This window comes from Ostrea edulis, chromosome 7 (genome assembly GCF_947568905.1).
Source record: "Ostrea edulis chromosome 7, xbOstEdul1.1, whole genome shotgun sequence".
NCBI classification, from domain to species: Eukaryota; Metazoa; Mollusca; class Bivalvia; order Ostreida; family Ostreidae; genus Ostrea; species Ostrea edulis.
The window spans coordinates 75,137,926-75,153,325 of NC_079170.1; positions in this window are offsets into that span (position 1 = coordinate 75,137,926).

The following is a 15,400-nucleotide window of genomic DNA, read 5'->3' on the forward strand; positions in this document are numbered from 1 at the left end:
GACCAACTGAAGGTTATAGAAAGAATCTCCAGCATTTAAAAAAACCGACGAATGTTTTTTTACTGCACCTAGCATGTTTTGCAATATCAAAGTTTAACATTAATAACTTCTTAAAACATCAATATAATTAAGACCATCCTGAGAATATCGTTTATGGTTGACAAGACGTTATATACTAATATCCTGTGAACGAAACCCATTGAGTTATATGTACCGTGTATCCAGTTCTACAAGATCATGGCGATTTTCTGAGACGAGACCTACTGTTTTGATGATTGAAATCAAGGAGGGAATTACTGATCAGGATATAGGGCTCACGGCGGGTGTGACCGGTCGACAGGGGATATCTACTCCTCCTAGGCATCTGATCCCACATCTGGTATATCCAAGGATCGGTTTTTGTCCAACTTATTATCTTTATTGTTTATAATTCACTGTGGTTAAAGTGAAATTTGATAATATCATAGTTGCTCACTATATCCATACTATTCATTTTCCTGATTTGCCTACAATCAGAGATAGCTACCGCTGTAGTTTTACTTAGACTCCATACTTCAGGTTTCCATTCAAAGGCGAAATTCTTCAAAATCACGTTTCAATTTCAAATGCAACTGATATTTCTTGGCATCTGTAGTCAAAGTCAGTGTGCCAGGAACGGCCTAACAATCGATATGAAACACGTCAGACAGCATTTGACTCAATGATAGTTTGTATTGGCAAAGTAAATCGTTATATAACGACCATAGAATTTGCGAAATCCCGCTTTCGTCATCAAATCACATGCTTTTTAAAGCCGAACAATATTAGGAAAATACTCCTTTCGAATCACATCGTATGTTGCGTATATCAAGAAATAGATGCTATTAATATAAGCAACAATTCTTGTTCAGTCCTTTGTTTTATTCCAGTATGCATTCCTATATCAGTATGGTATAATCTAGCGTCCGGACATTCACAGGGCCTAGAAATACACCATCTCATTGAAAAACCATCCGTATGTTTTTGTTTTTATTTTAACTGTAACTTATATTTAAGCTGGTCATGTCATTACCATGTCGATGTGGTTGACAATGACTACCTGAAGTCACTTATTGTAAACTATCCAAACTTAAAAGATCCCCAATCTCCTAGTTAGTCTATCATGAATCATGTTGAAGATTAGGTTAGATGATGGGTTAAATGTGAAGCACATGACATCTTGTCAGAATTTATATAAAAAAAATAAGAGAATTATTGAAACCTCGTATTAGATTGATTGATTGTGTTTTGTTTAACATCTGTTAAATGTCATGAAAATAGGTAGTGACACTTCCATTGCCAAACGCTCGACATCAGGTTTGAATGTCACTGGTCATCGGGATGACCTTAAAAATGGATGTCCCGTGTCACAGTAGGTGTGACACGCTACATAGCCCTCACTACTTAATGACCATAAGCGCTGAGAAAAGGCCTAAATTTGAAGCCCTTCACCGGTCTTTGTAACGTTTCCATATGAGTGAAAAATTCTCGAGAGGGAAGTAGTTGAACAATATACAATCAATCACAATGATTATACAGCTGCGCTTATGAAAATAAACATAATAATATATTACAAATACAGCAATATAGTAAATATATTTGGTGTCAGTTTCTATTATCAGCAGTTTAAGTTTTAAAAAAATTTGAAACTTCTGGGTCAAATCTGTATTTGTTGATGAATGGTGAATACAACGAACAGTGATCAATCTCTCACCCCTATCACCTATTACCAAGGAGGTAACTTGCGTGTAAATTCATTTTGTGCCATGGATACCCCTGATTTGTCTAAACTAATCACAAAGTGTACTTCTTTCCGTAATCAAGTGCAAAAGTGTACACTTTTTGTTTTACATAATTTACATTCTATACAGGTAAAGTGTTGATAAACGGAAGAAGTCAATATGGCTGAAAAATGGTATAGCAAAATTCGTTAATTGTAATGTATAGAAGAGGATAATTTCAGCTTCCTGTATGTAGTCATTTCGAGATTTTAAAATGTACTTCAGAAATAACGAAAACGATTCAATTTTGTATAATAATCCAAAATAGGTTCGCCGCAAAAAAATCAACAAATATTTTGAAATATGACTTGTTAATTTTTCAGACGGATGTAAGTATTTATAATCAGTGAGGATCTTCTGGGCTCCTGAACGTCACTATTGACTGCTGCATTACACAAAATTATAAGATGTGCAATACAAATCAGGTGTACATCGGAGTAGACATTTCAAGCGGGCACAGTGCAGGTGGAAATTTCAATGCTGATTTAAGATATTTTATTGTGTTAAAATGACTATTTATGGCCCAATTTGTCATTTTCAGTAGGTTTGTGAAGCATTTCAACCACAAAACACAAACTCTTTAGATAAAATTCAACTTCATCTTCATTGTTTGTTTGCCTGGTCAGCGTCACGGTAACGATTCCAATCTACAGTCACGAGATTGAGTTGTGTGGAGCATTGTTTTCGACGTGTCTGTAAACTTTCGAATTTTTGCTAAATGTGGTAATTCATTTTTTTTTTTTTTTGTTAAATTTTTTAAAAAATTACTTTCTATATCATTATATATTTCATTGGTGATAATGTCCTTAATTTGATATTATATTATTTTTCTTCCAGTATGGGACGTTAATATTTGACTGCAAAAATAAGAATGTATCTAAAAGAACAGAAAAAAAATTAAGAATGTCAGAGTTACATATGAACTTTTCAAGGAGATTTTTTATTCTAAATTGTGTTGCTACACGTTAGAGAATAAAACGAATGTCTTTATTTGAAAAGAATTTGACGTATTTCCAATACGATGTGTAAGCAAGATTTTTATAAGAATTGCATACACAATGAATGCATAAATATGTATTAAAGGTGAAGATAACGAACATTGATCAATCTCATAACTCCTACAAGCAATGCAAAATAGATAGTTGGGCAAAGACGGACCCCTGGAAACACCAGAGGTGGGATCAGGTGCATAGGAGGAGGAAGCATGTATATTTAAATTGCAATTAAAATGATACTTTGTAACATTGTAAAAGCAACCTGGGCATTCAGGAGCGATACGAGCTCAGGAATAAATGTTTGCATCTCTCTCTCTCTCTCTCTCTCTCTCTCTCTCTCTCTCTCTCTCTCTCTCTCTCTCTCTCTCTCATTATTTGAAAAAGGTCTTATGACTATATATCAATGAAGGTGAATATAACGAAGAGTGATCAATCTCATAACTCCTATAAGCAATACAAAATAGATAGTTGAGCAAACACGGACCCTTGGATACACCAGGGGGGATCAAGTGCCTAGGAGGAGTAAGCATCCCCGTAGACCGGTACTAACTCTACAGAAATGAGTAGAGTAACAAAAATATACAGCCCACTTTTTCACACAGATGGAATTGGTTAAATGTAAAACAAATTTTAGATATCGGGTATATGGTCATAGTCGTACGATTTTTTCAGGTAAAAAAAATCTTATGTTTTTTTTTTCTTTCTGAATACGGGTACACAATAGAATGAATCTTTGGAAACCAAAGACGATTTTATCAATACCTTCAATTTCGTGAAGAGTTTATAATAATACTTCAGATATATTACAGCTAAAACAAAAATTCTGAAAATAGACACTGCATATAATTCTAAATTGTTCGGAAGAAGATTAAAAATTGAGTTCCTTACTACTTATTCCAATACAAAGAAAAGAAAATGTATCCTCTAGACGTTATTCATCAACTTTATATGTATTCGATGAAAACGGTAATTATACTTCTGTTATGAAGTATAAATCAAGGTTTATTGATCAATTGTACAAGTACTTGTTTAATTTGAATTGAAATGCATGCATCTACTTTCGAACAATAATCGACTTCTGTGGAAAATCTGCATCTGTACATTTTTTTTCGAATGAAAGAAATCTGCATTTTAATTTACAGGTTTCATTACTTTTTTCACATCAGTATAACAAATTAATTATGATTTTATCCTCACAATACTGCTAAGAAGCTACAGCAAGATATCCCAGCGTGTGAATGCTTGCCAACTTCTATGTATAACAATGGATACTTTTATGCTCTGGTATTACCACAATAAGACCTCCCCCTTTTTCTCTCCTGTTAAAACTTGCATAAATGTGTATCTATCTATACAACACTAAAGGACCACATGCTTTATCAATCTCCTGAGTGCTAGGCCTCGTGAAAAGTTCCACTACTCCATATCTAAGCTAAATTTTAATGTTCAGAAACAGTATAAATGCCTTCAAAAGTGAATACACTGATGAAAGGCATTGCACAATATAATGTGTATTAAAATTAAAAGATATGACTAATCTGGACCAATTCATCTGAGAGGAAAAAATTTTGGTTGTGAAATTAATTTTTGTTTCATCTTTTTCGGCATTTCTTAAGTATGCATCTATATTTTATATAGTATCAACAAAATTAAATATGCCCTTCAAATCACCATTACAATTTTGACACCACCCTGAAACCGAACCCTTACCCCTATGAGCATGCAATTTACGATTTTGGTAAAGTACTACCTACTCCTTCTAAATATCCGATCAGTTTCAATTTAGTATCAATAGAACTAAAAAGATGTTAATCAAATGTTTTACACATTAACACTATATACTGAGTTTGGCTCCGTCATGGGGTCAAAACACCAGAGATCATGAAATATAAAATTTTGGTAGATGCCTTCCTGCTCTACATCATTATGTATTTAGTTTTTTGTAAGCATGTTTGGCTTTTAGAGATGTTGAAGATTGGTAAATTTTGGGCAGTTTTGTCCCTGTTCTTGGCGTCCCAGGGGTGAAGGAATCCTAAAATTAACAATTTATACCCCCTCCCTGCTCAAGTGATGCTTCATAACAAATTTGAAAACAATTGAATTTAAAAATGTTCAATCATTAAAGTATGATGACGGACGACAACCAATTGCTATAGGTCACCGGCGTTTACTCAGGTGACTTAAAAATTCCTGATCAATTCCATGATCCACAAATACTCTAACCAGTAAACTTTATATTATCAATTAGTAGGCTACAATAAGACATAAAAATTATACGTTGAGAATCCAGCTGATCAACTCGAACTAAGTGTGCCACAGTCTGTATAATAGTGTGACAACGTGTTTTCGTGTCGGATTAAAAACGGAGTAAACCATTGTATAACGTGCAGTATTTTTTCAATAAATGGAATAAAGAAAATATTTTCTATGAAAAGTGCACATTTTTGTCCGATTCAGGAGTCCCAGGTAATTAGTTATCTGCGCTTGGTGCGTTTCTTTACATTACAAGCGCCATAAGATATGTTTCAGAATGTGAATACTCTTTTGGTATTCAATGTATCAGGACCTATTTCAAATCTATTATTGATTTGATAGTGGGAGTTTTGTAATTATGGTGTCATTTTGAAGGGTTCATAAAATAAAAATAATCCACCATAGGAATTTTCAAAATTTTGAAAACTGCTTGATTTATTTTCACCTAGAATTTAACATTGAAGTATATGGGAAAACATGTTTTATTACATTATTTTAAAAAGAAATTATGTTTTTATACATGTCTCTTGGTAGTAAGTAATATGCAATAGCTCTTTAACCGTCGTGGTAGCCGATAGGTTAGAGCGTTCGCCTCGCATGCGGTAGGCCGGGGTTTGAATCCCGGTCGCGACAGACCCAAGTCGTTAAAACGGATAGTGACAGTTCCATCGCCAAACGCTCGGCATCGGGTGTGAAAGTCACGGGTCCTCGAAGATGACCTTAAAAACGGATGACCCGTGTCACAGTAGGTGCGGCACGCTAAAGAACCTTCACTGCTCAATGGCCGTAAGCACCGAGCATAGGCCTAAATTTGAAGCTCTTCACCGATCTTGGTGCCGTCTCCAGATGAGTGAAAAACTCAACCAACAATCTCTTTAAGAAACTATGAAATAAAATTAATTATAAACCATACACATATTTAGAAAATTTGGTTTTACTTATTTCCGCAAAGGGTAGATAACTCTTCCAAAAGTATCAAGTGCAAAAACGACAGCTTCTAATCATTTACTAATCATATGAAGCTCATCCACTTCATTTTCATCATCATTTAACAATACATATTGTTGGAATTACCATGGGCACGAATTGTGCTCCTTTGTTAGCTGACTTGTTTCTATATTCATATGAAGCAGAATTTATTGAAAAACTTCTACGTGAGAAGAAAAAATAGCTCGCTGTGGCCTTCAATTCGACATTTAGATATATCGATGACGTTTTGTGTATTAACAATAATAGCTTTCATTCATATGTCGATTTAATATATCCCTGTGAGCTCGGAATAAAGGACACCACAAAGTCGTCCACTTCTACTTAATACTTAGATATTTTATTGAAAATAGACATTAACAGTAAACTGACAAATCAACTGTATGACAAACGGGATGATTTCAGCTTCTCCATCGTCAACTTCCCACATTTATGTAGCAATATTCCATTATCACCTGCATATGGTGTTTATATATCTCAACTGATTCGATATGCAAGAGCTTGTTCTGCGTATAGTCAGTTTTTCAATCGAGGTAAGCTACTGACAAACAAGTTGATGGTACAGGGATTTCAACAGTCTCGATTGAAGTCAGCATTTCGCAAATTCTATGGTCGTTATAACGATCTAGTTCGTGAGTACAACCTCGCATTGGGTCAAATGCTGTCTGACATGTTTCATACCGATTGTTAAGCCGTTCTTGGCACACTGATTTTGACTGCGGATAACTCCGTTTACCTGATCAGGATATAGAGCTCACGGCGGGTGTGACCGGTCAACAGGGGATGCTTGCTCCTCCTAGGCACCTGATCCCACCTCTGCTTTGTCCAGGGGTCCGTGTTTGCCCAACTATCTATTTTGTATTGCTTGTAGGAGTTATGAGATTGATCGCTGTTCGTTATCTTCACCTTGCATTGAAAACCTTAAGTATGGCATGTCAAACGTTGCAATATTTGATCTTTTCCATTTGTATTGTATAATTTTCCATTTGTATTCTATGTTTTCCATTTGCATTGTATAATTTTTCATTTGCATTGTATAATTTCCATTTGTATTGTATATTTTTCCATTTGTATTCCCTATTTTCAATTTGTATTATAAATATATTTCGTTTGCAAATGTATAATTTCCATTTGCATTGCAAAATCTTTCATTTGTATTGCATCCGAGGGATTCTTTATTTTGATTTGTTACGAAGGATTTCATTAGTTTAGGTCCCACTTATATTTAGCCGTGACGTACCGCAAATAGAGTTACTATGCTACATATACGCGCACAGTGGCGTAGTAGTGGGTTTTTTAACGTATCAACACTGGTTTGATGCAGCCATGACACGAGCAGAACTCGAACATGCGACTTCACGGTTACGAATCAAAGGTATATCACTGAACTACCACGATCGGTTCCATATAATGACTAGTTGAACTAACATGTAGCTGGCAATATGGAATATGGAATCTTGCGCTGGGAGACCCCCACCCCCACCCCTTACTTCACAAATATGATAGCTCGTATATAGATGTCGAAAAAAGCATGAATGCACGTTTTATTTTGTCAAAACGCACTTGTTCCAGGGGACTTCAAGGGGCGGATCCAGGAATTGTGGTTACTTTATGAGGCAAGGGGTCTGGGGGCGCCTTGATGCGGCCCCCAGTGGGTCCAGGGGGCGAAGTCCCCGGAAGCTCCTGGATTTTAGATTTTATACGGCTTGAAATATGTCAGTTTTAATAAAATAAAAGTAGTAAAATGACGCAAATTGTAAGGGTTTCTGGAAAAATTAAATTCTCTCAATAAAGTAATTCAAGAAATTAAAAGATTGTGTCATTATTTCTTCGGGAATGGAAGGAAGAAATTATTGCTTCTTTCATCTTTTAATACATTTATCTAAACAAGATATCAAGATTTACCTTAAATTTAAAAATTTGGGGGGGTGGGGGTGGGCGCCGGGTGCGCCCCTCTTAAATCCGCCACTGAGTTCGCCCTCCTCCTGTAAGCCCTCCACCCCCACCATCCGCCAAGGCATCGCACTGGACTCACTTGGGATCTTAAGACAGTCCCCAGACATCCAGCAGCGTACTACATCCTTTCGTTCAGAATTATCTAAATCAGCCGGTGGTTAAATAGGAAACTAGTTTGATTATGCTGATCACATTAGACGCATAAAAGCGATCAATTAATGGGGGGGGGGTACGCCATTACAATTAGCAAATACGGTACATTCCTGCGAAACGTGGCTCCTCAATTTTACCTCTTCAACATCTCGAGCATTACTAAATTCAATAAACGATAACTTAAGATTAATCCATGGAATAGCTGTAACAAGCCAAACTCGATGTTAGCAATTGGTGGGGACCCAAGGGCCAAATTAAGTCCCCCCCCCACCACCCCCGAATCTGCTGAATTCTGACTAAATAAAAATGTGCATGCTTTTCTGGACAGTTCTATTTTAAAAAAAAATGACAGTAGGGGAGGGGGATTCGCCATTATTAGAGCTAGCTACGTATTTTAAAAAATAAATAGTCCTGCATGGACCTGATCGCGGTAGCTCAGTAATATATCGCTTGGTTTGTGGGCGAGAGGTCGTGAGTTCGAGAACAGTTACTGCCATTGTCACATCAAACCTAAGACATACGCAGAGACAGTGATTGCTCCTTTGCCAAACACTCGACATTTAAAAGTGAGAATCATGGGTCTTTCCTTAATGACCTTAAAACAGATATTCCGTATCGCTGCACAGGCGTTGGCATGATAAATAACCGCCATTGCTACGCCCTTTGTGCTAAGTACGTCTACAGATACGGTACATCAGTGACGTTAACTAATGTGATTTAACCCCTAAAGGTTAAATCCATTGATCAAAGTGATACGGAGATTTTTTTTTTTTTTATTACTGTGCTATTTTCCGGCATCCCAAGGGCACTACCCCGGGTTCTTAGAGTCATCCACGTAAGGATTTTCGGGATATTAGCCGAACACAGCACAAAATGTGACGTCATACGCAAAGTCGTCAGTCGTCTGCAAACAATATAAAAATCCTGGTTGGATTGACCCGTAAAAACCCGCGTGTTGACGACAGGAAACTACTTACATTGGATATATTGTCAAGTATACTTCGCTTGCTGCCTACAATTTGCTAATCCCCATATGAATCTGCGCTATTATCGGCCAGATTCACAACCGCTTTCTTCGGGTATTTCAGAATGGGAGAACTGGTTCAAAATTCAGTGCATGACCCTGGCCATGCTATCCAATCTAGGGACGCAATCTACCTAGAACACAATAATACAGTCCCCATTTTCCTCAGACACTCAAAGACTGACCAGGTGGGAAAGGGGGTAACTATAACGCTACCCTCTACGCTTCAGTCTACATGCCCAGTGCGCACTATGCTATCATTCATGCATTTAAGACCCAAAATCCCAGGACCATTTTTGGTCACTTCTCAGGCAGACCAGCGACTAGGTACCAAGTAGCGTCTGTTTTTAACATGGCTATAAGTAATTTAGGATTAGACACCCGAGTATACAAAACCCATTCCTTCCGCATCGGGGCAGCTTCCTCTGCTTGGGTCATGGTAACTAGCGAAGAAGATATTGCTAGTAAGGGCCGGTGGAAATCCCGTTGTTTCTTCAAGTACATTCTGAAATAAGATTCACTATGTTGTAGTGCCTCGAGCTCAGGAGGGGGGGGGGGGGGGGGGGCTAAAGTATAATGATTAAAAAACACAAAATATTCACATTGTAGGTCCAAAAAGAATTTGGATCATTGGGTCATCCATAATTAAGCATGCTTTTTGCTATGCTAGAACATCTTCATTTGGTGCCAACCTAGAGTTAGCCCACCATAACGCTACCATATTTTGGCAAGGCAAAGGGGGCATGAGACTGGAAGATATTTACCCTAAAGTTAGGACACTATTGAAGGTAGAAGATGTCCCTCACATGCTAGTTATATATTGTGGGGACAACAACATCCCAATGGACGAAGGGTCGAAATCAGCTGACTTGCGTTTCAGGCTAAAGGCTGTGTTGAAAAAAATAACAGCATTACTACCATCAACAATATTGATTTGGTCGCAGATACTGTCACATCTTCACTGGAGGGGGGGGGGGGTAAACCAAGCTGCCATGGAGAGAATAAGAATTCGTGTAAACAGCCATGTGGCTACTTATATGCTTAGGTCAGGGGGGAAGTACATCAGGTATCCAAAGTTATATCGCGTCAACACGGGCATGTTCTTTAAGGAAAAAGTCCACCTTTCCGACATGGGCAATAACTTGTTTTTGTTTAGATTGCAACAGGCATTGTAAGCCTTTTTAAAGGATAATTCCGTTCAGGTCTCCCCGAGACTTGGCGAAAACGGGCCATGGCTGTGCTATGACTGATTGATGATTCTTTTAGTCATAGTTTTATTATTTTCCTACATTGATATTGACAATTTATAGACTATTGAAGGTCTATGATTTCTGTATTGACAATTAGTATCACCTAGTCATTTATGGCGTCATTGATTGACTTGATGAATTTTCACCCAGTACTCGGTTGACATGGATATTAATTGGTGTTGAAGGTGGCAGAGGACTTAAGATTTAAAGCCACACATGGGCTAGAGTGAATATTCAATATTGCCTCATCGTGTCAAGCACACTCTGATAGTTATTCGTAACCGTGTGGTATTGTACGGGTTACCCTACTGGTGACGCAGCCTATGCCTGAGCATAATCTCGTGGCGGCTATTTTGGCTCACCAGTAGCGCTCAACAGCTTGTTTTCCTATTTGACTTTGTGTTTAAATGATTGAATTTTGCCATACTAGGACCCACCTGTTCATGCTTGTATTGTTCAGGGATGCCAGAAAGGTAATAATTGATGCCTAGCTCCCTTATTGTTATTGTAAATTGCAGCCGTGGCCAATATCGCCAAATAAAAGTTTTTCAAGGTACATTATGCTATTTCTTAAATTTTATTTTGTGCATGAGGATATGCAAGTCTGGCCTCTGTGCATCTTTTTGTAATGACATCCTTCGTAACAAATCAAAATAAACATTCCTTGGATACAATACAAATGAAAAAATTATACAATGCAAATGGAAAATATAGAATACAATTGGAAAATTATACAATACAAATGGAAAATATAGAATACAAATGGAAAATTATACAATACAAATGGAAATTATGCAATGTAAATGAAAAAAATTATACAATGCAAATGGAAAATATAGAATATAAATGGAAAATTATACAATACAAATGGAAAAGATCAAATATTGCAACGTTTGACATGCCATACTTAAGACCTGCTATTTCATGTGTTTATTGTTCGATCTTTGTATTTTTAGGGTACCGTCCTGAATCATTTCAGAATTTAAGATAAATAAATAGAAATGAACTTCGATTTCAGTAGAACAAAGTTAGGATGTCTATATCTCGATATGTTCACCTCGTAGATACCCACGTTTTACTTGAAGGCCGGTGTTAGCAACGTTGAGAATTTAGCGAAAACAACTAAGGAATATACCTCTGATTTATCTTACTATGATGCTGGTTTGTCCCTGTCGATTCCGAATACATCAATAAAGCAAAAGAGTTACTAAAGCTTGTATTATATTATCTTTATATACTACAGTTGTAGTTGTTTACATTATAAGTAAATCCTATCTTGAGTTATCAGAAGGACAGACAAATATCGTACACACTTTACGTGGCGATTGGATCATTGCTCAGTTCAGTGGGCAATTAGAGGGTGGATTTATTTTCCAATAATAATATCTCGCGATCATGGTTATTCAAAAATCGATCATAATTCTTGATCGGTTTGTTGAAATATTTAATCTGTTGTTTAACAGCAACACAGCTGATTATTACTCTGATGATGGCTTCGATATCAACTAGAATTTTGTGTTGGCATTTATTGCTTTATTATGGTAAGTCTAATGTTATATGGAAAAATACTGTCATTATTTTTTTTTTTATTGTTGATATTTTTTTCAGGTGAATGTTTATTTTATGTTGATATTAATTTCAAATTAATAATCAAATTATGTTGATATTTATTCCATATTAATATTTATTTCATGTTGATATTCATGTCATACGAAATTCATTCCAAAGAATTACATTTAAGCGAATTAATCTGCTTTAAATGAAAAGTCGGAAACGTAAAGGTTTTGCAACCAACGCAAGCAAATTCATTATGTTTCATTACTAACAATGAACCCTTTGATTAAAAATAATGATAATAAAACAATCAGGAAATAACACTTTAATTAGAAGTTACTAACAATGAACCCTTTGATTTAAAATAATAATAATAAAACAATCAGGAAATAACACTTTAATTAGACGTAGCCTCTATTTCTTGCACGGTGCCTGGCAATGCGGAACTATTGGAATATGCCGGAACGACCGATTAAACTTGATGTTTATACACCGCGGTCACGTAATAATAACCAATTGTGGGGCAAAGTTGGTGTTGATACATTAGGTTTTTCGCTAGCATATGGTCTGTAAAGAGCTAAGCGCAGTTCCACGATGACGACCCAAGTCATTGTTGTTGCTTCGTACCTGGGTGTAAATTAGATGGAATGAAAAGGCCACATTTAGACGCGTATTTTTGGATGGAATGCGTGAAGTTTTACCGATATTCTCAAGATAATCCCTATATCTATTTCCCTCGCATAATTACATACAATGCAGTTGTACTGATTCCTTTCTTTTAACAATACCATTTTAACACAGGGATTCCATAGCAGTTAAAGTGTTCCATGCTTAGCTGTAATCCAGAAGTGACATGCCTACAAATTACGTTCAACGGTTGATAAAAGTCAGAGTGGATCCGTATCTCGAAAGTTCCATATTAAGCAACATTGTGAAGGTGTTGCTAGGTTCGCTGTCCACGTTATCTGCTAAGTAAGGCTAACAGAGTGTGCATTAAAATTATGCAAGAAGTCGCGAAGGTAGACCTTACAACAGTATATCCAAATAATATCATCCCTGTTCGAAGTTTACGCTCAATTAGAACTACCCGTCCATGTTACAGTACCACAGATATCAGAAATATTTATCAATTTTGAGTTTTTCATGGTTTAACTATGACGTTAAACACCCCAAATACAATGAAATTATATATCCCTACAGATAATGAAAAGGTCACTTCTTATATCTACACTAAACGTTCTTTTCTATAAGACAAAAATCAAACGTAGGAATAATTGGCAGGTTTTTAATTGACGAATAACAACAATAAAAGTTTGAATATCACCGTGACACGTCACAATTAAGAATCAGGCTTAATGGTGAATGTTTTGACATGGAAATTATAATATATGTTATACATACAGCACGGGTCGTGCATGATATTCCTTTCAAATCATGCCAGTTCCTTAACCTCAAATTTACAAACAAAGAAATAGATGCTGTGAACATAAACAATATTCTTCGTTATAAAAGGTTTCAGTCGTGTATTCCAACTTATTTCAAGTTTACGTCCACACCCTGTATTTCCTACAGCTATACTTCTGCTACTGGATACATTTTTAAAAAAAAAAATTATTAACAAACTTTTCAGTGTCTAGATTTAAACCATCGTATATGTAATCCACCAACGTGTCCTTCATGAAAGGTGAAGATAACAAACAGTGATCAATCTCAAAACTAAGACATTTATGAAAGAACATATATCGAATATATATCTTCTTTCGAGTATAGTCCTCTGGACATGTCATTACTGGTGATGGTGATATAGTTGAAAATGTGGACCTAAAATCACTTCTTCTAAACGATCCCAAAATACAGAGAACCTCGGTCTTTGAATTGGCGATATAACTTCATCTCTATTATGAATTTTGTTAAAGATAATGCCAGACAATGGGCTAAATATGAAAACGAAGAACTTGATACATTGTCAGAATGAGTTAAAAGCATAAGAGGAATATCAAAATCCGGCATTAGACATATTAAAACAAAAATACGTACCTTATATCCTTCTGTGTTTAGTAAACCAGAAAAAAATAAAAGAATTAGATAGGTTACATGGGGAATATGTTTTGATTCCAGCTGACAAAGCTTGTAACAACAATGTATTTGTTTGTAAGGTTCATTATCACAAATGTATTTTAAACGAACTTGGCTTTAATTCCACTTTTGGTAATCGTACTTATACTCCAACTGCCCTTTAAAAATTCTTTAAAACAATGCTTCAGTTTTAGACACATTTAATATCCCAGTCAATGAGTGGAATGAATATAAGTTACCGTACCTATACTAGATTCCTAAGCAACATAAAAACCCTTACAAACAAAGACACATGGCTTGATCTAGGAAGTGCTATACCAAGCCCTATTTTTGCTCCTCACGAAAATATCAACAACTGTGAAGGATAAACTTCCAACTTACTGTTCGATTACATAAAACAGAAGTTGTGTTAACAAATCTCGATAACATCAAAACATATCAGTGTTCAACACTTTATACGATCATTCCTCACGATAAATTAAAGACTAGACTTTTCGACATCATAGACAGGTGTTCCTTCAACAAAAATGGAAAACGGAAATATTCATATCTAGTGATCAGTCATCCAAAAAATTACGTTCTTAAACACCACTCTGATTTCACGCACAAGTACTCGGAAGTTGAAATAAAAATAGATGTTAGAGCTCCTCATTGACAATATATTCGTGTTCGTTGGTGACCAGGTATTCCAACAGTCAAATCAACAATTACTCACTTTAATCGAACGGTGCGTTTGCACTGTAAGCCGCTAATTCAAGGTGATTTGGAAAAAAAAAATGCCCACAGGCCTTATCGGTCAGCTGAGTGAAAAGTGTTCGATTTTGCTTCTCCTAAATATGCATTTACTGTTCAAACACTATCAGAAAAAAATCTCTCATAACCAGCGTGTGGTCTCAGTAAAACAATTTCCTACCCCTGGGATCATGGAAGTTTTAATTTTTTTGAAGGGCAGCTTCTAAATATCCGGTTAGTTTCAAGTAACATGAAAGAAGATTTTAATTACCATGTTTTACACATAAACACTACATACCAAGGTTTGCTACCAACCCTGGAGTAAGAATCGCTACTCCGGGGATCATGAAATTTACAATTTTGACAGTTATCTTCCTGCCCCACATGACCAGAATTTAGTGTTTCTTGCAGATGTGCAGCTGTACTGGAGAAATATTTAAAAAATTGTTATTTTTGCTTCACCCCTTAGATCTCAGGAATCCTGAAATTTACAATTTATGTCCCTCTTGACTCAAAGACGCTTCATGCCAAATTTGAAAAGAATGGGAAGGGACGTTATTAAAAAGAAATGAGATATATTTGATTGTTAATAAATACATGTAATAACTATGAACATTTTGG